General features: G+C 35.8%; 1 long non-coding RNA gene across 5 annotated transcripts in view; it reads left to right on the plus strand.

The window, feature by feature from the left end:
- LOC129649877 (uncharacterized) overlaps positions 1-27,886 on the plus strand; it is a 271,900-nt gene that overhangs the window by 8,488 nt on the left and 235,526 nt on the right. The window contains exon 2 of one of the 5 annotated variants that reach the window (XR_008713344.1): positions 7,682-10,812. The exons of the other annotated variants lie outside the window; for them this stretch is intronic. This is a non-coding gene — a long non-coding RNA (uncharacterized LOC129649877). Of the gene's footprint in view, positions 1-7,681; positions 10,813-27,886 lie in introns of those variants that run through there. 5 annotated transcript variants of the gene reach the window in all.

Consider the following 27,886-nt stretch of genomic DNA (forward strand, 5'->3'; position numbering starts at 1 on the left):
CTGGGTCATATTGTAGTTTTGTTTAGTTTTTTGACAAACCTCCATACTGATTTCCCAGTGGCTTCACCCATTTACATTCTTAGTATATGAGAGTTCCCTCTTCTTTACATAATTGCCCACATTTGTTATTTATGTTCTTTTTGATGATAGGCATTCTGACAGGTGTGAGGTGATGTAACAATGTAGTTTTGATTTGCATTTCCATGGTGATTAGTGATGGTGACCAATTTTTCATGTGCCTATTGGCCATATACTTACCCTCTTTGGAAAATATCTATTCACCTCTTCTGCCATTTTTAAAAAGCCTTGTTGTTTGTTTTTTGAAGTTGAGTTGTATAAGCTTTGCATATATTTTGAATATTAACCCATTTTGGTCATATCATTTGCTAATATTTTCTGCCATTTGGTAGGTTGCTTTTGCATTTTGTCATGCAACAGATTTTAGGTTTAATTAGGTCTCATTTGTTTATTTTTGCTTTTATCTCCTTTGCTTTAGTAAACAGGTACTGAAAAATATTGCTACAATTTATGTTAAAAACTACTTATGTTTTCCTTTAAGATTTTTATGTTTTCTGGTGTTACATTTAGGTCTTTAATCCACTTTTGAGTTTATTTTTTTGTAGGGTGTTAGAGAATGTCAATAGTTTCATTATTTTGCATGTCGCTGTTTTCCCTTCACCACTTATTGAAAAGATCATCTTTTCTACATTGTATATTCTTCCTCCTTTATTAAGTATTAATTGACCATAAGTGCACAGGTTTATTTCTTGGTTTTCTGTTCTGCTCCATTTATCTGTGTCTGTTTTTGTGCCAGTGCCGTTTAGTTTTGATTACTGTAGCTTTGTATTATAGTCTGAAGTCAGGGCGGGTGATGCCTCCAGCTCTATTCTTCTTTCTCAAGATTGATTTGGCTATCTGGGGACTTTTGTGTTTCCATAAAAATTATAAAATAATTTGTTCTAATTCTATGAAAGACCCTATTGTTATTTTGATAGAAATTGCATTGTTTCTATAGATTGTCTGGCATAGTATGGTCATTTTAACTATTAATTTTTAACCTGTAATAATGTCACATCTTTCTATATGTTTATGTTTATGTTATCTTCATTTTCTTTCATCAATGTATTATAGTTTTCTGAGTACAGATCTTTTATCTCTTTAGTTAGGTGTATGATTTTATTCTTTTTGATGTGATGTTATATTGGGTTGTCTCCTCTTTCTGATGTTTTGTCATTAGTGTATAGAAATGAACATCTTTGTGTATATTAATTTTGAATCCTACAACTTTATTGGATTCATTGAACTTCAGTTGTTTTATGATAGCATCTTTAGAATGTTCCATGTGTAGTATCATGTCATTTGCATTGACAGTATTATTTCTTTTTTTCTAATTTGGATTTATATTTATTTTTCTACACTAGCTATGATTTTCAATACTGTGTTGAATAAAAGTGGAAAGTCAGTGCATTCTTGTTATGTCCCTCATCTTCGAGGTAATGGTTTTTAGCTTTTCACTATTGAGTGTGATGTTAGCTGTGGGGTTGTCTATATCTTCCGTTTATTATGCTGAGGTAGCTTCCCTCTATACCCACTTTCTGGAGAGTTTTTAATCATAGATGTCAAATTTTGTCAAAACCTTTTTCTACACCCATTGAAGTGACTTTATGGCCTTTATTTTTCAATTTGTTAATGTAGTATATCACAATGACTCACATATATTGAAAAATCCTTGCATTTCTGGAATAAATTTCACATGATCATGGTGTATGATATTTTTAATGCATTGTTGAATTTGATTTGTTAATATTTTTTTGAGAATTTTTGCATCTGTATTTATCAATGATAATGGCCTGTATTTTCCATAATATATATGATACTGTTCTGTTTTGGATAACAGGGTGATGCTGACTTCACAGAATGAGGTCAGGAGTGTTCCTTCCTCTGAAACTTTTTGGAATACTTCAAGAAAAATAGGTTTTAAGTCTTTTCTAAGTGTTTCATAGAATTAACCTGTAAAGTTATCTGGTCTCAGACATTTTTAAATTATAAGGAGTTTTTAAGTTACTGATTCAATTCCAGTACCCATAACTGGTTTGTTCATATTTTCCATTTCTCTCTGGTTCATTCTTGGGAGATGATACACTTCTAAGAATTGTCCATTTCCTCTTGATTCTCTAACTTATTAATGTATAGCTGTTCATAGTCTTTTATGATCCTTTGTATTCTCTCTTCGATTTTTCTCATTTTAGTTACAGTGTGTCTCTCTGAGTTAATCCTATATGGGACTTTCTGTGCTTCCTGGACTTGATGATTTTCTTTCCCAAGTTATGAAAATCTTCAGCTTTATATCTTCAAATATATTTTATGCACCATTCTGTCTCTTCTTCTGGGAGCCCTATAATGTGAATATCGATGTGCTTGATATTGTCTCCGAGTTCTCTTAAACTGTCCTATTTTTTTTTTTTCTTTTTTCTCTTTGATGGCAGTGATTTCCACTACTCTGTCTTGCAGTTTACTAATCTGTTCCTTTTTCAGTCTACTATAGATTCATTCTTGTGTCTTCTTTAGTTATTATACTCTTCATCTCTGTTTGGTTAGTCTTTATATTTTTTCTCTTTGTTAAAAATTCCAACTTCTTCCTGTGTGCATACATTCTGCTCATGAGTTCTTTGATCGTCTTTATGATCAGTACCCTGAACTCTTTCTCAGGTAGATTGCCTATCTCACTTCACTTAATTCATTGTCTGGAATTTTATCTTGTTCCTTCATCTGGAAATTGTTCTCTTGACCTTATTTTGCCTAAGTTGCTGTTTGTAATTTTGTTTATCTAGTAAGTCGATAACATTTCCCAACTTTGATGAGATGGCCTTCTGTAGGAGATACCCTATCCCCTGTTGTCAACTAAGTTACATATTCTGGGGTTTCCCCCTGTGAGCAATGAGTTTTCCTGTTGTGGCAGGCCAACAATGTAGGTGGTCTGATAGGCTTGGTTACCCTTAGGCTGATTGGTTTCGGATTCTTATCTTTTGAAGAAGCTGCTGGCTGCTTGTTGGTGGGGCATGGTCAAAAGGTGACTGACTTCAGAGCCCCAGGGAACTCTGGGGTGAGTGCTTGTTCGCTGGTAGGTGGAGTCATGGTCTGGAAGAGACTGAGGCTGCTTCCCAGTAACTGGTGAGTGAAGCCAGGTCCTGGGGTTAGTGCCAGACTACTGGCAGGCAGAGTCAGCAGTGGGAGTCTGCTCTAGGGCCAGGTATCCCAGAGCTTGTGTCAGACCACTGGGGTGGGGGGTTGCTAGCACAGTTGAGTATGGAGTCCAAGGGTGCCCTGAAGCTTGTGGTGAAGTACTAGTGGGCGGGAACAGGGAAAGTTGCTCCCAGAGCAGGGTCTGGCCTGCTGTGGCCAGACTTTGTCCACAGGCTATGGATTGTGAATTTCTTGTGTCTGGTGTCCGTCCTTTGGTTGGTTAGGCTGATCCAGAGGTTAGGGCGGGCATCTTGGATGACAGGGCTGCTGTCTGCCCACTGGTTGGTAGGGCTGGGTCCTGGCCCTCTAGTGGGAAAGGCTATATAGGAAAGTCTAGATGTGGCTTGTGTGCTTAGAAACACTTGAGACAACCTGCCTGCTGACTGGTGGGGCTGAGCTCCCATCCAGTTATTTGCTTGGCCTTAAACATCCTAACAATGGCGCCTATAGGCTATTGGTAGGGTTAGGTCTTGGAGCTAATGAGCAAGATGGAGGTTCCACAATGGGGCTTGCCAGCACCTCTGTCCATGCCCAATGTCCCAAGAATAGCTGCTGCCAATGTCTGTGTCCCCAGGGTGAGCTTCAGCTGCCCCATACACCTCTCCAGAAGACTCTTCAAGACAGGCAGATAGGTCTACCATGGCTCCTATTGAATTGTTACCTTTGCCTTGGATCCAGAGTGTATGAGATCTATGCATGTGCCCTTTAAATGTGAAGTCTCTGTTGCCCCCAGTTCTGTGAGTCTCTCAAATTAAACCTACTGGCATAAGAAGTCAGATCTTCCAGGGCTTGACAGATTCTCAGAACTTTTGCTCCTGTGGGAGAACCTCTGCAGTATATTATTCTGCAGTTTGTGGGTCTCCTAGGCTTCACTTCTGGCTCAGATGGTAAAGAATCTGCCTGCAGTGCAGGAGACCTGGGTTCAATCCCTGGGTTGGGAAGATCCCCTGGAGAAGGGAATGGCTACCTACTCCAGTATTCTCACCTGGAGAATCCCTAGGGACAGAGGACTCTGGCGGGCTACAGTCCATGAGGTTCCAAAGAGTTGGACATGACTGACCACTTTCATTTTTTACTTTTTGTGGGTCTCCTTCCCTGGAATATGGGACTTGAATATATTGTGAGTCCACCACTCCTCTGTATATCACTGTGGTTCCTTCTCTATGTTTTAAGTTGCAGAGATCTTTTCTGATAGGTTCCAGTCTTTTGCATAGATTGTTGTTTTGCAAAGATGGTTGTTTTGGTGGTAGTTGTGATTTTGATGTACTTGTCAGAGGAAGTGAGTTCAGGGTCTTTCTAATCTGCCATCTTGACTGAGCTCCAATAGATAATATTCCATATACTTGGTTATCATTAAATTGTTTATAACATGCAATATTATATTAATACAATATCAATAATGTAATGCTATGTAAATAGTTGTAAATACAATGTAAGTGCTACATAAATAAATGCTAGCTCATGGAAAAATCAAATTTTGCTCTTTGGAACGTTTTGTAATTTTTTTCCCAGATATTTTGGATCTGCAGTTTGCTGAATCCATGAATATGAAACCTGTGGGGGTGGAACTCGTGAATATAGAGGGCCCACTGTGCTAGATATTATTTGACCTTTTTTTTTCATTGCATAATTTCCTTCCTGTTTTTGTGTAACCCACATGATACAATTCTGTATAGAGACCTGTATAGTTTTGTTTTTGTGCATGTAACTATGTATGAGAATAATAGCTGTGCTTATGAAAATTCAGTTCCCCCACCTTTTTTGCTCATGATTAATGAAAATGTTCAATTGGTCAGCAGTTGGAAAACAAATCACTACTAGGTAGTGTCTCAATGTAGTTGAAGTATCAGAGGCTGAAATGCTTGTGATATATCAACTTATAAATTTTTCCTGCTTTGCCTCAGGAGAAGTGCAATAGTTGTGGCCCATATTGGTGTTTTTCAGTGAAGTGAGAGTAGTGAAGTATGGTAGTTATTTGTGTGCAAGAGAATGATTTGCCAAATACTAATCAGTGATTTTGTGCTAGTGCCTTGGAAAATCCTATGCCATGTCCACATGATCAAAGTACCTTTTATGAGTGATGATAAAGAATGGCTCAAAAAATATGAATATGTCCAAAATAGATACAAAAAAATAGACATATCACAAATCCAAAATAAGAGATGGTTCATTCATGAGGGAATGGAGAAATAAAATATGATACAGTAGTTACATGCCCTGTTTTATTTTCAAATCTTGCAGTTGATGATTTGCTGAGGAAGACATGTAGGCCCCAGTAGAGTCAAACACTTACAATGGTCTTTAGAGAACCTGTAGTGTTACTTCCCCTATCTCTGTCAAATCCTAAACCTGTGAAGTTTTGAGGAGAACTACCTATTTGATAGAACACAGGTGTGAAAGGGAAAGATGGAAGGTACATGTCTGGTCTTCCCTGACCTTTGAATCCCACACAAGGGCCCTTTTCACTTCTAGCCTGGTCTTCAAGACTACTTAATATATTGATACAGCCCAGGTTGAGAGAGAAACTAGTATCAGGAACTCCATATTTTTTCTTTTGTTTCTCAGTGGTGACAAGCAACTGTCAGAATAAACACTGAGAAGGGCACAGGCATTGAGCCCAGCAAAGGGTTAAGAGAAATATGTATTTCACTTGCACGGTTAGTGAGAAACTATGAACTGTACAAGTCTTTGTATTCCTTAGGTCTGTATCTAACAAATGAATATGATATTTTTCTAGAAATTTCATTTTGAATAAATATGTATAACCATACATTCAGTGACTGATTTTAAAATCAATATAATGCAGTTTGAATGTTTTTTGATAAAATACATACACATTCAAACTTAAGTCGATCAGTGAATTTTTATTATGTTGGAATAAAAATTTAATTATGTCTTTGAAAACAATTTTCATGGTTAAGATTTTATTTGATGATCCTTTAGTTTAATTCAGAGAGGCTCTTAAAAAGAGAAAAACTCTCTTAGACTGATTTCCTGATAGTTTAACATTTATGTTTGCTTTGTAATGTCTGTTTAGCTAAAGATTTACTTTTCCCCAAATTTATACGTTGATGAAAGTAAATAACCCGAGGAATATGTCTTCTGTGCCAACTTTAAGAAAAGTAAATGTATGAGAACAAGATGGCGGAGGAGTAGGTGGACGTGGAGTACATCTCTCTCCATGGATACATCAGGAATATAACTTCAGACATAGAAGTGCATGCAGAACACCAGCTGAGGGTGGACAAGAGTACCTGACCAGCGGAAAAGAATATATAGAACCATACAAAACTCAGTAGGACAAAGGAACTAGAGGGCAAAACAGGAGTGTTAGTACTAAGTGGCTAAGGAAGAAGACCCAAAATCTTCCCACCAGCTGTACAAGCTGCAGATTAAATCCACATGATCAACTAGGCAGACTCTGTGTCTATGGAATATATAAAAGGACAAGAGCTCCCACAAAAGAAAACGCACTAGTTCTGATAGCTGTGGACATTTGAGGCTAGAACACTCAGAAGTAGGACCAGATTAGAATCTGAGCTGCCCCCACAGCAGGTCCAGAGACCAGAACAGTGTTGAAGGACATCCTAGGGAGGTGAGGTGGACTGTGACTCCCAGCGAGGGAAAGGACTCTTGACAGCAGTGACTCAAGAAAAACATTTATTATTATTCTTATGTTTTGACTTCTTCTATGGACTTTTTCCCTTCTTTCCCGCCCCCCACCCCCGTTGTAGTTTTTTTATTTTATTGGCACTATGAAATCTAATTAAGCTTTGAGATTTTTTTTTTCCAGTCACGCATGTTATTGTTGGTATAAACCTCTGCCTCTGGATTGGACTTTTGCAGTTCTTTGGAATTTTCCTTTTTCTTTCTTCTCCCTGCCACCCCCCCTCCCTTTTTTCTTTCTCTTCCTTTTTTCTTTTTATTTTTTTACATTCTAATTTCTATTTTTTAAAGGTATTATTATTTTTCTACATTTATTCCTTTGTTTGCTTTCTCTGCTATTCTTTTCCTCTTGCAGTTAAACTTTAATGTATATAAATCTTTATCTACCTCTATTTAACTTTGCATATCTATTTTCTTTCCTTTCCTGTCAACATATTTGTTAGTTTTCTTTTCATTGCTTTATCCCCTCTTGGTACCTTCCTTTAGATTTGTTTTCTAGTTTGTGCTTTAGTTAGTTTTACCCTTAACTGGTAGATATAATTTTTGGTTTCCTTTGTTTGCTGGGTCAATCTATTGTACTTTATTTTTGTCAGACTGTTTTGATTTTGCATATGAGTGTATATGTGTATGTGTATATTTCACTATTTTAATCATTATTTGCCTGATTCTGTAATTGCCATTTGTATGGGGTTCATCTTTGGTTTTTGGGTATTTGTATTAATTTCACTTAATGCCTTAAAAAACCACTTGTGGAATCTTCATTCCTGACCAGAGATCAAGCTGTGAGCCTTTAGAGTGGGACCACTGACTCCAAGACCCTAGACTACCAGAGAACTAACCTTAGGGAGTATCAAATAGTGAGAACTCACACAAAGGAAACCACCTGAATGCAAGACGTGGCATCTCCCAACCACCAGTAGCACCCTGTGCAGAATGCCTCATCTAAACAACAAACAAAACAAAATTACAAACCCAGTCACCGATAGACAGGATTACCACTTCACTCAGCCTTGCCCATCAGAGGAAAATCTAACAAAGAAAACTCAGCACAAATCTTACCCTGTATGAAGCTTACACAAACTACTGGACCAACCTTAGGAAGGGAGAAACCAAAAGGAAGAAAGGATTCCACCTTTAAGCCTGGGAAAAGGAGACCTCAAACACAATAAGTTAAAAAAAAAAATAATGAAAAGGAGAGAGATACTACACAAATGAATGAAAAAACTAGAAACACAGAAGTGCAAATAAATGAAGAGGAAATAGGCAAACTACCTGAAAAAATAATCCAGAATAATGATAGTAAAGATGATCAAAACCTTGAAAACAAAATGGAGAAAATGCAAGACTCAATTAACAAAGACTTAGAAGAATTAAAGAATAAACATACAGAGAGAAGCAATACAATTACTGAAGTTAAAAATACTCTAGAAGGAATGAATAGCAGAATATCTGAAGGAGAAGAATGAATCAGTGACTTGGAAGATAAAATGGTGAAAATAACTTCTAAAGAGCAGAATAAAGTAAAAAGAAAAAAAGATAGTCTCAGAGACCTCTGGGACAATATCAAATGCACAACATTTGAATTATAGGGGTTCCAGAAGAAGAGAAAAAGAAAGGGTATGAGAGAATTTTTGAAGAGATTATAGTTGAAAATTTCCCCAACGTGGAAAAGGAAATAGTCAAGTCCAAGAAGCACAAAGAGTCCCATGAAGGATATACCCAAGGAGAAACAGGCCAAGACACATACTAATCAAACTAACAAAGACTAAACATAAAGAAATAATATGAAAAAGCAGCAAAGGGAAAAGCAACAAGTAACATACAAGAAAACCCCATACATTTCACAGCTGATCTATCAGCAGAAACTCTGCAGGCCAGAAGGGAATGGCAGGATACATTTAAAGTACTGAAAGGGGAAAACCTACAACCAAGATTGCTGTACCCAGCAAGGATCTCACTCAAAATTGATGGAGAAATCAAAAGCTTTTCAGACAAGCAAAAGTTAAGAGAATTAAGTACCACTAAACCAGCTTTACAAGAAATGTTAAAGGGATTTATATAGTCAAGAAATACAAGAGAAAAAAAAAAAAAAGATCTACAAAATCAACCCCAAACAATTAAGAAAATGGCAAGGGAACATATATATCAATAATTACTTTAAATGTAAATGGATTAAATGCTCCAACCAAAAGAAACAGACTGGCTGAATGTATACAAAAACAAGAACCATATATATGCTGTCTACAAGAAACCCACTCCAGACCTTAAGACACATATAGACTGAAAGTGAGAGGATGGAAAAATATATTCTATGCAAATGGGAAGCAAAAGAAAGCTGGAGTAGCAACCCTCATATCACACAAAATAGACCTTAAAATAAAATTAAAGATTAGGAATGACACTACATAATGATCAAGGGATCAATCCAAGAGGAAGACATAACAATCGTAAATATCTATGGACCCAACATAGGAGCACCTCAACACATAAGAAAAACACTAACAGACATAAAGGGAGAAATTGACAGCACACGATAATAGTAGGAGACTTTAATACCTCACTCATAGCAATGGACATATCATCAAAACAGAAAATTAACAGGAAAACACAAGTCATAAATGACACATTAGATGAGATGGATCTCATTGATATCTTCAGGACATTCTATCCAAATGCAGAATACACCTTCTTATGAAGTACATGGAACTTCTCCAGGATAGACTACATCTTGGGTCACAAATCAAACCTCACTAAATTTAAGAAAATTGAAATCGTATCAAGCACTTTCTCCAACTACAGCACTATGAGACTAGACGTCAATTACAAGAAGAAACACAAACACAAGGTGATTAAACAGTATGTTTCTAAATAACCAACAGGTTACTGAAGAAATCAAAAGGGAAATCAAAAAATTTCTAGCAACAAGTGACAATGAAAACACGACAACTCAAAACCTATGGGATGCAGCAAAAGCAGGTCTAAAAGGAAAGTTTATAGCAATATAATCATACCTCAAGGAAGAAGAAAAACATCAAATGGAAAACCTAACTTTACACCTAAAACAACTGGGAAAAGAAGAATAAAAAACCCAAAATTAGTAGAAGGAAATAAATCATAAAGATCTGAGTAGAAATAAATGAAAAATAAATGAAAGAAACAGTAGTAAACATTAACAAAACTAAAAGCTGGTTTTTTGAGAAGATAAAGAAAACTGAAAAACCTTTAGCCAGACTTGTCAAGAGAAAAAGAGAAAAGAATCAAATCAACAAAATTAGAAATGAAAAAGAGGTTACAACAGACTGTTCACAAATGCAAAGGATTATGAGAGGCTATTATGAACAACTGTATGGCAATAAAATGGATAATCTGGAAGAAACGGACAGATTCTTTGAAAAGTTCAATCTTCCAAGACTGAACCGGGATGAAATAGAAATTGTGAACAACACAATTCAGTTCAGTTCAGTTGCTCAGTCATGTCTGACTCTTTGTGATCCCATGAACCACAGCACACCAGGCCTGCCTGTCAATCAGCAACTCCCAGAGTCCACCCAAACCCATGTCCATTGTGTTGGTGATGCCATCCAACCATCTCATCCTCTGTCGTCCCCTTCTCCTCATGCCCTCAATCTTTCCCAGCATCAGGGTCTTTTAAATAACTCAGCTCTTCGCATCAGGTGGCCAAACAACCCAATTACAAGCACTGAAATTGAAGCTGTAATCAAAAATCTCCCAAAAAACAAAAGCCCAGGACCAGATAGTTTCAGAGGAGAATTCTATTAAACATTAAGAGAAGAGCTAATGCCTATCCTTATAAACCTCTTTCAAAAAATTGCAGAGGAAGGAACACTTCCAAGACTCATTCTACAAGGCCACCATCACCCTGATACCAAAACCAGACAAAGACAACACACACACAAAAGAAAACTACAGACCAATATCACTGATGAACATAGATGCAAAAATCCTTAACACAATTTTAGCAAACAGAATTCAGCAACACATCGAAAAGCTCATGCATGATCAAGTTGGCTTTATTCCAGGAATGCAAGGATTCTTTAGTATAAACCAATCAATGTGCTACACCTTATTAACAAATTGAAAGATAAAAACCATATGATAATCTTAATAGATGCAGAAAAAGCCTTTGACAAAATTCAGCACCCTTTTATGATTAAAACTCTCCAAAAAATGCACATAAAATAGATCTACCTCAACATAATGAAGGCCATACATGATAAGCCTACAGCAAACATTACTCTCAAAGGTGAAAAACTGAAAGAATTCCCCCTAAGATCAGAAACAAGAGAAGGGTGTCCACTTTCACCAGTATTATCCAACATGGTCCTGGAAGTCCTAGCTACAGCAATCAGAGAAAAGAAATAAGAGGAATCCAAATCAGAAAAGAGGAAGTAAAGCTGTCACTGTTGCAGATGACATGATGCTGTACTTAGAAAACCCCAAAGATAGTATCATAAAATTACTAGAGTTAATCAGTGAATTTAGCAAAGTTGCAGGATACAAAATCAATACACAGAAATCACCTGCCTTTTTATATACTAACAATGAAAAATCAGAAAGAGAAATTAAGGAATCAATCCCATTCACCATTGCAACAGAAAGAATAAAACATATAGGAATAAACTTACCTAAGGAGACAAAAGAACAGTACACAGAGAATTATAAGACACTGGTGAAAGGAATCGAAGACAACATAAGTAGATGGAGAGCTATTCCATGTTCCTGGGTAGGAAGAATCAATATTGTAAAAATGACTATAATACCAAATGCAATTTGCAGATTCAGTGCGATACCTACCAAATCACCATGGGCATTTTTCACAGAACTAGAACAAAAAATTTCACAATTCATATGGAAACCCAAAAAACCCTCAATAGCTAAAGTAGCCTTGAGAAAGAAGAATGGAGCTGGAGGAATCAACCTCCTGACTTCAGATTATACTACAAAGTTACAGTCATCAAGACAGTATGATACTGGCACAAAAACAGAAATATAGATCAATGGAACCAGATAGAAAGCCCAGAAATAAACCCATGCACCTATGGGTACCTTAATTTTTACAAAGGAGGCAAGAATATACAATGAGACAAAGACAGCCTCTTTGATAAATGGTGCTGGGAAAACTGGACAGCTACATGTAAAAGAATGAAATTAGAATACTTCCTAACACAATACACAATGATAAACAGAAAATGGGTTAAAGACCTAAATTAAAGTCCAGAAACTATAAAACTCTCAAAGAAAAACATAGACAGAACACTCAATGGCATAAATCAAAGCAAGATCCTCTATGACCCACCTCCTAGAGTAATGGAAATAAAAGCAAAAGTAAGCAAGTGGGACCTGAATAAACTTAAAAGCTTTTGCACAGCGTAGGAAACATTAAGCAAGGTGAAAAGACAACCCTCAGAATGGGAGAAAATAATAGCAAATGAAACAACTGACAAAGAATTAATTTCCAAAATATACAAACAGCTCATACAACTCAATACCAGAAAAACAAACCCAATCCAAAAGTGGGGAAAAGACCTAAATAGATATTTCTCAAAGAAGACATACAGATGGCTAACAAACACATAAAAAGATACTCAACATCGCTCATTATTAGAGAAATGCAAATCAAAACTACAATGAGATATCACCTCAAATGGGTCAGAATGGCCCTCATCAAAAAGTCTATGAACAATAAATGCCAGAGAGGGGGTCCAGAAAAGGGAACTCTCTTGCACTGTTGATGGGAATGTAAATTGATACAGCCACTATGGAAGATGGTATGGAGATTCCTTAAAACTAAAAATAAACCCACCATATGACCCAGCAATCCCACTCCTAGGCCTGTACCCTGAGGAAACCAAAATTGAAAAAGACGCATGTATCCCATTCTTCATTGCAGCACTATTTACAATAGCTAGAACATGGAAGCAACCTAGGTGTCCATCGACAGATGAATGGAAAAAGAAGTCGTGGTACATATACACAATGGAATGTTGCTGCTACTGCTAAGTTGCTTCAGTCGTATCCAACTCTGTGCGACCCCATAGATGGCAGCCCACTAGGCTCCCTCATCCCTGGGATTCTCCAGGCAAGAACACAGGAGTGGGTTGCCATTTCCTTCTCCAATGCATGAAAGTGAAAAGTGAAAGTGAAGTCGCTCAGTCGTGTCCGACTCTTAGTGACCCCATGGACTGCAGCGTACCAGGCTCCTCCGTCCATGGGATTCTCCAGGCAAGAGTACTGGAGTGGGTTGCTCAGCCATAAAACTGAATGCATTTGAGTCAGTTCTAATGAGGTGGATGATCCTAGAGCCTATTATATAGAGTGAAGTAAGTCAGAAAGAGAAAGAGAAATATCATATTTTAATGCATATATACAGAACCTAGAAAAATGGTATTGAAGAATTTATTTACAGGACAGCAGTGGAGAAACAGACATAGAGAATAGACTTTCAGACATGGGGAGAGGAGAGGAGAGGCTTAGATGTATGGAGAGAGTAACATAGAAACTCACATTACCATGTGTAAAATAGATAGCCAATGGGAATTTGCTGCATGTTTCAGGAAAATCCAACAGGGTCTTTGTAACAACCTAGAGGGATGGCATGGGGAGGAAGATGGGAGGGAAGTTCAAAAGGGAGCGGATATATGTATACCTATGGCTGATTCATGTTGAAGTTTGGCAGAAAACAACAAAATTCTGTAAGGCAATTATCCTTCAATTAAAAAATAAATCAATTTTTTTTATTGTAATTTTTAAAATTTTATTTTATTTTTAAACTTTACATAATTGTATTAGTTTTGCCAAATATCAAAATCATTTTTTAAAAATATTTTTATTTTTAAAGAAGAAAGTCTACTTATAGGCTTAATTTTAATTAAATTATTGGATTATAGCTGATTTACAATATTGTGGAAGTTTTGGGCATCCAGCAAAGTTAATCAGTTATTCATATATCTACTCTTTTTTTAGATTTTTTTTTTTTTCCTGTGTAGATCATTCGAGTGTTGGGTGGAATCCCTGTGTGATACAGTAGGTCCTTATTAGTTGTCTATTTTATACATAATAGTGTGTATATGTCAATCCCAGTTTCCCAATTTATCCCTCGCCCCTCCTTTTCCCCTGATAACCATAAATTTGTTTTCTGTATCTGTGAGTCTGCTTTGTAAATAAGTTGGTCTTCACTGGTGGCTCAGATAGTAAAGAATCCACCTGCAATGTGGGAGACCTGGGTTTGATACCTAGGTTGTGAACATCTCCTGGAAAAGGGAACAGCTACCCACTCCAGTATTCTGGCCTGGAGAATTCTATGGGCACAGGAGCCTGACAGGCTATAGTCCAAGGGGTCACAAAGAATGAGACATGACTGAGCAACTTTCACTTTTTCATTTATATCATTTTTTTTTTTAGATTCTGTATAAGCAGTGTCATATATTTGTCTTTTTCTGACTATTTCACTTAGTGAATCTGTAGGTCCATCCATGTTGCTGCAAATGACATTATTTCAATATTTTTTATGGCTGAGTAATACTCCATTGTATATATGTACCATATATCCTTTATTCATTCTTCTGTTGATGGACATTTTGGTTGCTTCCATGTCTTGGCTATTGTAAATAGTTCTGCAATGACATGGGGGAGCATGCATCTGTCTGAATTATGGTCTCCAAATATATACTGAGGAGTAGGATTGCTGGAATATATGGATGTTCCACCTGTCTCTAAGGACCTTCCATATCGTTCTCTGTAATGGTTTTAACAATTTACATTCCTGCCACAGTGTAGGAAGGTTCTCTTTTCTCCTCATCCTCACCAACATTTACTGTTTTTTTATTTATTTATTTTTTTTTTTGATGATTGCCATTTTTACCAGTGTAAAGTAATCCCTCATAGTAGGTTTGATTTGCATTTCTCTAATAATTTGTTTCTTTTCCATGGGGATGGTCTTGATCGCTGTCTCCTGTACAATGTCATGAACCTCAGTCCATAGTTCATCAGGCACTCTATCTATCAGATCTAGTCCCTTAAATCTATTTCTCACTTCCACTGTATAATCATAGGGGATTTGATTTAGGTCATACCTGAATGGTCTAGTGGTTTTCCCTACTTTATTCAATTTAAGTCTGAATTTGGAAATAAGGAGTTCCTGATCTGAGCCACGGTCAGCTCCTGGTCTTGTTTTACTGACTGTATAGAACTTCTCCATCTTTGGCTGCAAAGAATATAATCAATCTGTTTTCAGTGTTGACCATCTGGTGATATCCACATGTAGAGTCTTCTCTTGTGTTGTTGGAAGAGGGTGTTTGCTATGCCCAGTGCATTTTCTTGGCAAAACTCTATTAATCTTTGCCCTGCTTCATTCTGTATTCCAAGGCCAAATTTGCCTGTTACTCCAGGTGTTTCTTGACTTCCTACTTTTGCATTCCAGTCCCCTATAATGAAAAGGACATCTTTTTTGGGTGTTAGTTCTAAAACGTCTTGTAGGTCTTCATAGAACCATTCAACTTCAGCTTCTTTAGCCTAGATAGCATATTGAAAAGCAGAGACATTACTTTGCCAACAAAGGTCCATCTGGTCAATGCTATGGTTTTTCCAGTGGTCATGTATGGATGTGAGAGTTGGACTGTGAAGAAAGCTGAGCGCCGAGGAATTGATGCTTTTGAACTGTGGTGTTGGAGAAGACTCTTGAGAGTCCCTTGGACTGCAAGGAGATCCAGCCAGTCCATTCTGAAGGAGATCAGCCCTGGGATTTCTTTGGAAGGAATGATGCTAAAGCTGAAACTCCAGTACTTTGGCCACCTTATGCGAAGAGTTGACTCATTGGAAAAGACTCTGATGCTGGGAGGGATTGGGGGCATGAGGAGAAGGGGATGACAGAGGATGAGATGGCTGGATGGCATCACTGACTCGATGGACGTGAGTCTGAGTGAACTCCAGGAGTTGGTGATGGACAGGGAGGCCTGGTGTGCTGCAATTCACGGGTTTGCAAAGAGTCGGACACGACTGAGCGACTTAACTGAACTGAATAATTTGTTATGCTGAGCATCTTTTCATGTGCTTTCTGGCTCTCTGTGTGTCTTCTTTGGAGAAATATATTTTTAGATTTTCTGCTTATTTTTTTATTGGATTTTTTTTATTGTGTTGCATAAGATGTTGGTATATTTTTTGAGAAAAGTTCCTTATTGGTCATTTCATTTGCAAGTATTTTCTCCCCTTTTGAGGATTTTTGATTTTTTTTTATGGTTTCCTTTGCTGTACAAAAGCTTTAAAATTAATTTGGTCCCATTTGTTTGTTTTTGTTTTTATTTTCATTACTCTGAGAGGTGGATCCAAAAAAAATATATTCCTGTGATTTACATCAGAGTGTGTTCTATGTATGTTTTGCTTTAAAAGTTTTATAGTATCCAGCCTTACATTTAGATCGTTAATCCATTTGAGTTTATTTTTGTATATGATGTTAGAGAGTGTTCTAACTTCAGTCTTTTACATGTAGCTCCCCAGCTTCCCCAGTACTGCTCATTTTCTACATTGTATGTTCTTTTTTTTTTTTTTTTTTTAAACTTTACAAAATTGTATTGGTTTTGCCAAATATCAAAATGAATCCGCCACAGGTATACATGTGTTCCCCATCCTGAACCCTCCTCCCTCCTCCCTCCCCATACCATCCCTCTGGGTCGTCCCAGTGCACCAGCCCCAAGCATCCAGTATCGTGCATCGAACCTAGACTCCTTCATCATAGATTAGTTGACCATAGCTGTGTGGGTCTATCAGTAGCTTAGTATTTAACATAAAGACTACGAAGCCTAGCAGGAAGCAAAGACTCATAAAGAACGCTGTTTTCCATTTTTGCACATCATAATCAAATTCTGATTTTTTTTAGTATATTGGAATATATATTGAATATGTATTCAGTTTCCCTTTTTAACCCCTTATTTTTTTCCTCCCTTAAACAGATCAATAAATTTCTAGGATAGTGTACTGTATCAATATATAAATAATTTATGTATTGCTGAAGTGAAATTTCTTAAATTTACCAATTCATTTGTACATTCAGTGTACCAGTGAATCTCCTTTTAGGAACTGATGAGGTGCCATGGCATTGAATAGCTTTGTAATGGGCAATAACTGGGTTTGTATCCTGGCTTAACCATTCTAAATGAATATTAAATGAGTTAAAAGATGGCCCTATAGTCAAAGCTAACGACATATTTATATAACTTCCCTTCCCTTCCAAAGTCCACATCCAAATCCTTATCCTCTGTATGTTCCACCTCAGATCCAAGGGAAGGCAAAAAACAACAGCAACAAAAATAGTTGAAAAACAGTATTTCTTATAAATATTTAGAGAATGACACAACTATTTAAATAATCATATTTTCATAGGATGGTAAACCTGACCAAGCAGTACCATGATTGTTCAAAGTATAATACAGCAACAGTGTCTATTAATATATGCTGATAGCAGTGAATGTTGTTTGAGAACTCTGTAATGCTTAACAATTCTATTGTCCTTTAGATTCTTAAATATAGCTATTAAAATCTATAAGTAAATGTATATTTGAATTTACACAAATGGTTGTTGATTACATACTTCTTATATTTACATCAAGGAAATGAATGTATAGTAACAAAGTGTCTTTTATTTAAAATAGCAGTGATATTTCTCATTATATAGAGCCTAATGAAAACCTTTGAAAATATGTTTTTCCTCAGAATACCATAACAGGCAGATGCTATTCTTAAAGTAAAAACAGATAAATGTGTTACAGTGGTTAAGTGACATGAAAAATAGTGCATAATTTGAAAAGGGAGAAGTTTTGAGTCCAATCTAATAACCCTTTTAGTACAAAAATTCACAAAATTTAAAATTGTGCTTGCAAGATTTGGCTATTATATAAACACACTAAATGAGATTCTCTGAAGTAATTTCAGACTGTGTAAAATTATTCATTTGTATATTTCAGAGATTCTCATTGTCACTGCCTTTCAACTACCTTCTTATTACATGCCAATATGTAACAGAGAAATAAATGAAAATTTAATTAGATGTGAAACTGTGATATAATTTATCAGATTGGCTAATATTTTGCTATACCTACTACCTTTCATTAATATTCAAGTTCTGAAGTTATTACTAAATTAAGTCACTTTAACTATATTTACATAAGTTAAAACCTGAAAAAGGTTTTTCATCCTACTTTCTTGGCTAATAATATTCTAGAAACTTTTAGATAGCAAATTGACTTCTACCATTTATAAATTAATGACAAAATATATGTTTTATTTGTCAAAGTACTAGAAAGTTCTGAGGGAGGTCTACTGGTCAGAAGAAGGGAACATAGGCCTCAGAGTTGGCACAGATACTATTAAATAAAAACGTGGGTTAAAAAAAAGCCTCAAAACCTCAGTTTCTTCTGTAAACTGAAAGCTGTGATGCTTCACACACAATGGAAAATGTGAGGATCAAATGAGATTTACATGATAAAAGCCTGACATTTGTTAGAGCTGTTAGAGATGTATCCTTGGACTTTCCTCTTTCACCCACTGAAACAGTGGGATTTTCCAGCATACAGAAATCAAAATGTTTTTGCTTTTGCTTTTGCTCTATTTAAACAATAAATGTTCATCATCTGAAAAGCCTAAGATAAAGTTGCATGAACTTAAAATAACAAAGATTGCACAGGCTAAACACTAACCCTTGATCCCTGTTCTTAAAGGTCAATCTCAATAGAGGTTTCTTTGTCCTTTAATAGTAGTAAAAAACTCAGAGTCATTAAAAAAAAAAAAAAAAGTAGAATAGCTATCTATCTCTATTACCTGTCTACTTCTCTCTATATATATATCAGATCAGATCAGATCAGTCACTCAGTCGTGTCCGACTCTTTGCGACCCCATGAATCGCAGCACGCCAGGCCTCCCTGTCCATCACCAACTCCAGGAGTTCACTCAGACTCACGTCCATGGAGTCAGTGATGCCATCCAAATCTGCGTGTGTGTGTGTGTGTGTGTATGTTGCAAATATACATGCACATTTCAAAGGCATAGTCATTTGGCTTCCACACAAATCCTGGAATTTTCAAAAGATACCTCTGAAAATTTTGATAATGGTAATTGAATTCTATTTATAGAATCATCACTATGCTATTTGTAGCCCCAGTAGTATAATCACTTGACTACTCTAGAATTTACAATAGTCATACATATTGGGCACAGCTGCCAACTTCCTGGAACTTAATGAAAAATGTGTTACTTAGTAGCATTTTTTTTTTAAAATAAATGTTAACCATAGTTGAAATAGGAACTACATATATATTTGTGTTTCTGAGTTGCTGAGAAAAGTGAATTCTCTCTATTAGGGGTAAAAATCAACTGTAATAATAATTTAAAAATTTGAAGGAGTGATGTATAGTCTTCCTTTATGAAACTGTGAATTATAGTGAGTTTTTGGAGAAAGGGCCATCTGATATTGAATGAAGGTTTTTACCATCATACACATTTGGTTTTTACCAAATACACATAGATGTCACTCATAATAGATAAAGTTAATTTTTGAAGTAAATAGCTATCCTAACTGTGTGAAATTTGCTTATTCCTACACAGCTTGGTTCAGGTAGGTACAGGACACTGTGCCCTCTTGGAGTTTCTCAGGAAAAAAATTGAACTTAAGTAGATGTGAATTTTGAGTTATGCTCAAATGTTTCCTAATACATCAGTTTCATTGCAACAAATTCATGTTTCAAAACAGTATAGCAGAATTGATTGTAGTTGGACTATGCAACAAGATAAGATTTTTGTTTTTTTCTACTTTATCAGTTGCTCTCTAGCTAGCAAAAATTGATGTCAGTAGTTAGTTGGAAAGATTTGGTGATGTGACTCAAGATAGAAAAACCAAAAAAAACTTTTTTGGAATATAAATGTAGAGGGAATATGCTGAAAAGTAACCAAGATTTTTCTTGTCTTGCAAGCTCTGTCCCAATTAAGACAGAAAATGCATTTATGGTGAAACTTATTAAAACAATGAAACTATTTATCCAGCTAGAGTCTGTAGAGAAGAAATGCTTGGATCTTGAGGTTGTAAATTTTTAAAAGAGTATCCAAAGGATGCTGAACACTTATATTTTTTGGGGAAAAAAACCATGAAACTTGCATTCTTGGTCCATGGGTCACAAAGAGTTGGACACAACTTAGCAACTGAACAACAGCAACAATATGATTGTGTAATTCTTCTACTAAATCAATGACTATTACATGTTAATGGTTTTCTTCTTCTGATCAAAGAAATTACATATAGGGCATTAATGCTTATGGTCCAACAGATTGTGAGAAATGAAGCAAGGGACCATTATGGCACAGAAAAGATTCATGTTCTAAGATATATACCATGATTACAGGGTCATTCTAAAAGTTTTATATTCTTTAATAGACTGAAAAACTGTTGACTATTGAAAAGGAGTTTGTGTATTTTTCAATCAAAGCTGAACCTTATGTCTATGTTAATTTGAGTTATGAACAGTCTGGGTTTTTTTTTTTCTGGAATTTAATTTTTATGAACTTTTGACATTTTCCATTATGATTTATTTGTTATTTAAAGGTACCAGGACCCCAAGCCAAAATGTTGGCCCATATCACATCCTACAAAACTACCAGCATTTTAATTTGGTTATAGAAAGAATCTTCAAATTGTCTTGACTGTTTATGTCTATTACACAGGAGTTGTTGAAGTATGTATGCATTTGCTTTCCACCTAAGACTTAAGATGTAGAATGGAGGCCCCATAATCTCTAAGACTGTATTTTGAATACTTTAACTGTATTCTGTCAGTTCAGTTCAGTCACTGAGTCATGTCCGACTCTTTGCGACCCCATGAATCGCAGCACGCCAGGCCTCCCTGTCCATCACCAACTCCCGGAGTTCACTCAGACTCACGTCCATCGAGTCGGTGATGCCATCCAGCCATCCTCTGCTGTCCCCTTCTCCTCCTGCCCCCAATCCCTCCCAGCATCAGAGTCTTTTCCAATGAGTCAACTCTTCGCATGAGGTGGCCAAAGTACTGGAGTTTCAGCTTTAGCATCATTCCTTCCAAAGAAATCCCAGGGCCGATCTCCTTCAGAATGGACTGGTTGGATCTCCTTGCAGTCCAAGGGACTCTCAAGAGTCTTCTCCAACACCACAGTTCAAAAGCATCAATTCTTCGGTGCTCAGCCTTCTTCACAGTCCAACTCTCACATCCATACATGACCACAGGAAAAACCATAGCCTTGATTAGACGAACCTTTGTTGGCAAAGTAATGTCTCTGCTTTTCAATATGTTCTCTAGGTTGGTCATAACTTTCCTTCCAAGGAGTAAGCGTCTTTTAATTTCGTGGCTGCAGTCACCATCTGCAGCGATTTTGGAGCCCTGAAAAATAAAGTCTGACACTGTTTGCACTGTTTCCCCATCTATTTCCCATGAAGTGATGGGACCAGATGCCATGATCTTCATTTTCTGAATGTTGAGCTTTAAGCCAATGTTATCACTCTCCTCTTTCACTTTCATCAAGAGGCTTTTTATTTCCTCTTCACTTTCTGCCATAAGCGTGGTGTCATCAGCATATCTGAGGTGATTGATATTTCTCCCAGCAATCTTGATTCCAGCTTGTGCTTCTTCCAGTCCAGCGTTTCTCATGATGTACTCTGCATAGAAGTTAAATAAGCAGGGTGACAATATACAGCCTTGACGTACTCCTTTTCCTATTTGGAAGCAGTCTGTTGTTCCATATCCAGTTGTAACTGTTGCTTCCTGACCTGCATACAGATTTCTCAAGAGGCATGTCAGGTGGTCTGGTATTCCCATCTCATTCAGAATCTCCCACAGTTTATTGTGATCCACACAGTCAAAGGCTTTGGTATAGTCATAAAGCAGAAATAGATGTTTTTCTGGAACTCTCTTGCTTTTTCCATGATCCAGTGGATGTTGGCAATTTGATCTCTTGTTCCTCTGCCTTTTCTAAAACCAGCTCAAACATTTGGAAGTTCACAGTTTACATATTGCTGAAGCCTGGCTTGGAGAATTTTTAGCATTACTTTACTAGCGTGTGGATATAAGCATCTGAATGCAGAGTTCCAAAGAATATCAAGAAGAGATAAGAAAGCCTTCCTCAGCGATCAATGCAAAGAAATAGAGGAAAACAATAGAATGGGAAAGACTAGAGATCTCTTCAAGAAAATTAGAGATACCAAGGGTACATTTCATGCAAAGATGGGCTCGATAAAGACAGAAATGGTATGGACCTAACAGAAGCAGAAGATATTAAGAAGTGGTGGCAAGAATACACAGAAGAACTGTACAAAAAAGATCTTCACTACCAAGATAATCATGATGGTGTGATCACTCACCTAGAGCCAGACATCCTGGAATGTGAAGTACAGTGGGCCTTAGAAAGCATCACTATGAACAAAGCTAGTGGAGGTGATGGAATTTCAGTTGAGCTATTTTAAATCCTGAAAGATGATGCTGTGAAAGTGCTGCACTCAATATGCCAGCAAATTTGGAAAACTCAGCAGTGGCCACAGGACTGGAAAAGGTTAGTTTTCATTCCAATCCCAAAGAAAGGCAATGCCAAAGAATGCTCAAACTACCGCACAATTGCACTCGTCTCACATGCTAGTAAAGATAATCTTTAGCCCTTCCTAAAGCAAAATAAACACCCAGTCATGATTATCTTTTTAAAACATTTTTATTGGAATATGGCTGATTTACAGTGTTGTTTCTGCTATACAGCAAAGTGAATCAGTTATACATATACTTATATCCACTGTTTTTTAGATTATTTTCCCATATAGCTCATTTCAGAGTATTGAGTAGAGTTTCCTGTACTAGAAACTAGCAGTGGATCCTTATTAGTTATTTATTTTATATATATCATAATGTGTATATGTCAGTCCCAATCTCCCAATTAATTCCTACCCATCCTTCCCTCCCTGGTAACCATAGTTTGTTTCTTTTACATCTGTGACTATATTTCTATCTTGTAAGTAAGTTCATTTGTACCTTTTTTTTAGATTGCACATGTAAGCAATATCATGTAATATTTCTTTTTTTCTGACTTCATTCAGTATGACAATTTCTGAATCCATCCATGTTACTGCAAATGGCATTATTTCATTATTTTTTAAAGCTGAATAGTATTCCATTATATCTATTTACTATACTTTTTTATCTACTCTCTGTTGATGGACATTTAGGTCACTTACAATGTCCAAAAGAAACCATAAACAATACAAAAAGGTAACCCACAAATGGGAGAAAATATTTGCAAAGAAAGTGACCAAAAAGGGATTAATCTCCAAAATATAAAAAATGTATGCAGCTCAGTATCAAACAAACAACACAGTCAAAAAATAGGCAGAAGATCTAAATAGATATTTATTCAATTACATATATAATGCTAAAAAAACATGAAATGATGTTCAACATCACTAATATTAGAGAAATATCTTTTTTTAATAATAAACATGGCATATTGAGGACATTCTTGGAGATTGATCTGTGTTTGCTTGTACTCTGGGAATAGCTAAATCACACAGAAATGCTACCATTAAAGAGGGAAAACAGAAGTAGACACTTAAATTGAAATTAGTTTTGCATAATGTAGAGATCAGAAAGTTCTGCTTTCTCAACACTAGCTGCTTCTGTGACATCTGTCGAAATGCACTTGAATGTGTGAAATAATTGGCTGTAAGTGTTAGAAGGGATATGCTTGTCAGTATCTGACTTGTCTAGCATCTCATAATCTCACACTACTCATATCTGAGGTCATGAGTTTTTATCTTTTTCTCTTGTAAGTAGTGATAAAGTTTCGTACACCAGTGAGCCCAGTCAAGATGTGCAGTAAAGCTTTATGTGCCGGTAACAAGGCATTGAAATTTTGAGTTAAGCCTCTACCTCGACTCACCATCTGATCACATAGTCTTTGTTAGAAGTCTCTAGGTTATAGTTTTGCATCTGCACTAAGGTCTCTAATCTCCTCACCAACGAAATGGCTTGCATCATGAAGAGAAAAGCAACCTTAAACTTATTTTTCTGGAAGTTCTATAAGATTCTTTCATCATGTAGGTGTGAAATATCTTTTAATGAGACATGTTGTCATAAGTATCCCACTTCAATGAATAATTAATAAATCAGATGAAATCTCCTAAGTGTAAGGAAGCTCTCTTTCTGATAGAATAATAACATAAGTAGACACTTACACTGAGCATTTATTTAAACCTCAGATGAAATCTGAAGTTCTGGAGGATACTAAGAAAAGGAACAGCTTCAAATTGTAGTGCTTACTTTTCAAAAACCATGAAGTTAGATAACAGTATTTAAGTGTTAGATGAAAAACAAACTAATGTAAATGACTAGAAATCTAGTAGTCATAAAATTGTCATATAAACTTCTACAATATTTTAAATAGTTGGCACATCAATAGACAATTTTTAAAAATCTATTGTTTATGTAGTATTCCTAGTGAAAGCAAGTTATTGGAAAAATTAATATTGTTTGATAACTTGTCTTAAAAATTGCTATATATCTTCTCTCTTTCCTTTTCACAGTACATGATAGAAGTATAACATTCAATTTTATATAAAATCATGAGAATGTGAACATATTTTTAACTAAAATGACTTTTTTAAAGATATATCACTTATAAATCTCGGGTGCTGCATGTAGACTTAGTTATTCCACATAAACTATCTTAAAATATGTATGGCATCTCTTAGACAAGATTTTAGTGTAATTTTGTTTCTTGATAACTATAAGCCCCAAATGATTTTAGAACTTTAGACTAATAACTGACTAAGTAAAAACAAAGAAATTATTATTTTGGTTACCTGAGGTCTTGAATTGCCTATACAATTTCTATGAAGATGATAATGAAGAAAAAATTTTAAAGTAATCAAATCTTGTTTTATATGTACATATTTATATAATAAGCACTGTTGTCTCACAGCTTACTGCCCTTTTTAAATTTAGGCCCCAAGAAAAATAGGCTCCAGAAAAATACTATCAACTTGACTTTTATATGAAAACCAGGTTTAATATTTCCCAGATGGCCACTAAGTAGCTCCAAGGATCATCCTCTTCCTTATAAAAGGAGAATTAATGGAAATAAGAATGCATGGGTGTTCTTATTATACTAAGTAACATAATGCTTTTGTAAAAATTATCCTGTTTAGCAAGCTCACAAGAAGGAAAGAGCTGACGGTTAAAAAAATTTAAAAAAAGAAATTAGAAGACAAATCTCTCCAGGCCACATTGTAGACAAATTAAACATTATTGATCTTAGTAGGTTTCAGGAGAATGTTTTTACCTGTTTCATTATAGATAGAAGCCTACTAATTTTAATGTATACTGTCCTAACTTTCAATAAATTAATATTTAATAAGGTTTTAATCCTAGATTAAGCAATCCTCATCATTTTGACAGTTAAGATAGAGTTTGCTGAGTGAATGAAGGACCCTGGAGTATTGTCAGTGTCCTACTTACTGTCTATAATATGTTTTTTGCCTAAGGATAATCTCAACTTAATACTTATGAAATAGTTATCTGTCATATATCAAAAAGAGAATTCCATTTGCCTCCATTCTGACGTTGATTGCTATAATAAATTATTTAGAACCACTCAATCTTATCAAACCATAGTTTTTCTTTTCTCTCTCACATTAGCCAGAAGCCCTCTTCTAAAAGCTATAGGTAGAAGAGAGAAGGAGGAAAAAAAAAAAAAAAAGAAATATCATTGAAGTATTTTATTTCCCCTTGACTATCGGTACTGCAAGAAATAGAATTCATGAGTAGATCATTCCTAATGGAAGCTGACCTCAATATCATAAACAGACTCCTTTAGAATTTTTAACTGAACTGAGTCAGGATTTTCAGGGATTTCTTTTTTTTTAAATTAATTTTTGTTAGAGTATAGTTGCTTTCCAATATTGTTAGTTTCTACTATATAGCAAAGTGAATCAGCTTTATGTATACATATATCCCCTCTTTTTTGGTTTTCTTTTCCATATAGGTCAGCACAAAGCATTGAGTAGAGTTCTCTGTACTATATAGTGGGTTCTCATGTTATCTTTTCGTTTATACACAGCATCAATAGTGTATTATGTCAGTCCCAGTCTCCTAACTCTTCCCACACCCTCTTTACTTTCTTTGGCGTCCATAGGTTTGTTCTCTCTGTCTGTGTCTCTATTTATTTTGTAGATAAGGTCACCTATACCGTTTTTCTATGTTCTCCATATATGCAGTAATATACAATATTTGTCTTTCTCTTTTTGATTTACTTTACTCTGTATGACAGTCTCCAGGTCCACTCATGTCTGTAGAAATAATCCAGTTTTATTCCTTTTTTATGGCTGAGCCAGGGCTCTTTTAGTCTACAGATGATGGTAGAGTGAAAAGAACTGCTAGGCAATCAAATATTATTGAAATGAGTATAATTATATAGAACTGAATGGAATTTACAAAAGAAAATATAGTGGTGGCTGTTTAATTACAATATTTGGGGCATTATTTTTGATATTTTAAGTAGAAAAGTGAACAAAAATGTTTTTGAAATATGGACCAAATTAATTAGGTTAAAATCTCCATGTTAGAATTTTAAGTTGACCAAAAGGTACTTCTAATAGATTAAAATAGTTCTGATCTTTAACTTAGCCATGTTGCTCAGTCTAACATGTAACATGTCACATATCACATATCAAGGCCCAATCTCAGCGATAAATCACTAATGCCAGTTACCATATTTTCAAAAGCTAAGTACTGTGATTTCTAGGAGAAGCAAGGAGTCTCCCCAGATATAAATAACATAATGGAAAACAGAAGACTGTACGTGAGCAGTAAAAGTCAAATTGCCATTTAAAGGTTTACAACTATTGCTCTAGGTAGAGAACATGTAAGAGGAAAGAAGGACTACCTTTACGTAGAAGTTACTAGAGGAAGGAAACTACACTGTGTGAACAGCAGAAGCCCTGGGCGCTGTTCTAGACACAGCAGACCGAGATCTAGATTGTTGGCTAGAAGGGTGCTGAGTTCATTAGATGCATTAGAACTGTGTGTCCTGAGAAGGGTAACTAACAGCAAATTCAACCTTAGGACTAGTGCAGTTGCATGGCAATGATACAGTGTCAAAGCTTACCAGAATTTTCAGGGAAAAATATCTCAGACATAGTCCTACATGCAAGCTTAAATTTCAAGGATCCCTCTTATGGATATATTTTCCAAGTCAAATATTCTACAGTCTAAATTTCTAAAATCTGCTGTCTGTTTTGAAAATGCACATGATGAATGACCCAGAAGGATAGGATGGGGAGGGAGGTGGGAGGGGGATTCAGGATGAGGAACACAGGTACACCCATGGCGGATTCATGTCAATGTATGGCAAAACCAATACAATATTGTAAGTAAAAAAAAATAAAATAAAAAAAATTAAAAAAATAAATAAAAAAGAAAATGCACATGATGAAGTCATCTTATATAAAATATTGCTCACTGTAATGAATATATGCAACCATTGAGTATATTTCATTAACTGCTTACTATGTACCAGGCACTGTGTTAGTTTAATGGATACAGAGACAAAAACAGATGAAAGAACAACTCAAAGTCTAAAGGTAGTAAATGTTAAAATGGAAACAATTTATACTCGAGGTACTACACATAGAAGCACTTCTCTGTACTTCAGTCAGGGACATGGGCCACAAAAAAGTTTGAACTTTGAGCTAAAAGAGGAAGGATGAGCTCCCCACCCCCGCCCCCTGCCCCAGTAAGACAAGGGGGAATATATCATTAAAAAAAAAAAAAAATGGCACAATGCATGCAAACTTGGAAAAATGAAAGGTCATGAAATCATGATGGATTTTGGCATATTCATATTACAGAGTTAATGAATTTACTTTCCCTCTCCCAGATCATTTCTTTTGGTGCAGGGTTACAACACTAATA

The sequence above is a fragment of the Bubalus kerabau genome, chromosome 4, assembly GCF_029407905.1.
Source record: "Bubalus kerabau isolate K-KA32 ecotype Philippines breed swamp buffalo chromosome 4, PCC_UOA_SB_1v2, whole genome shotgun sequence".
NCBI classification, from domain to species: Eukaryota; Metazoa; Chordata; class Mammalia; order Artiodactyla; family Bovidae; genus Bubalus; species Bubalus kerabau.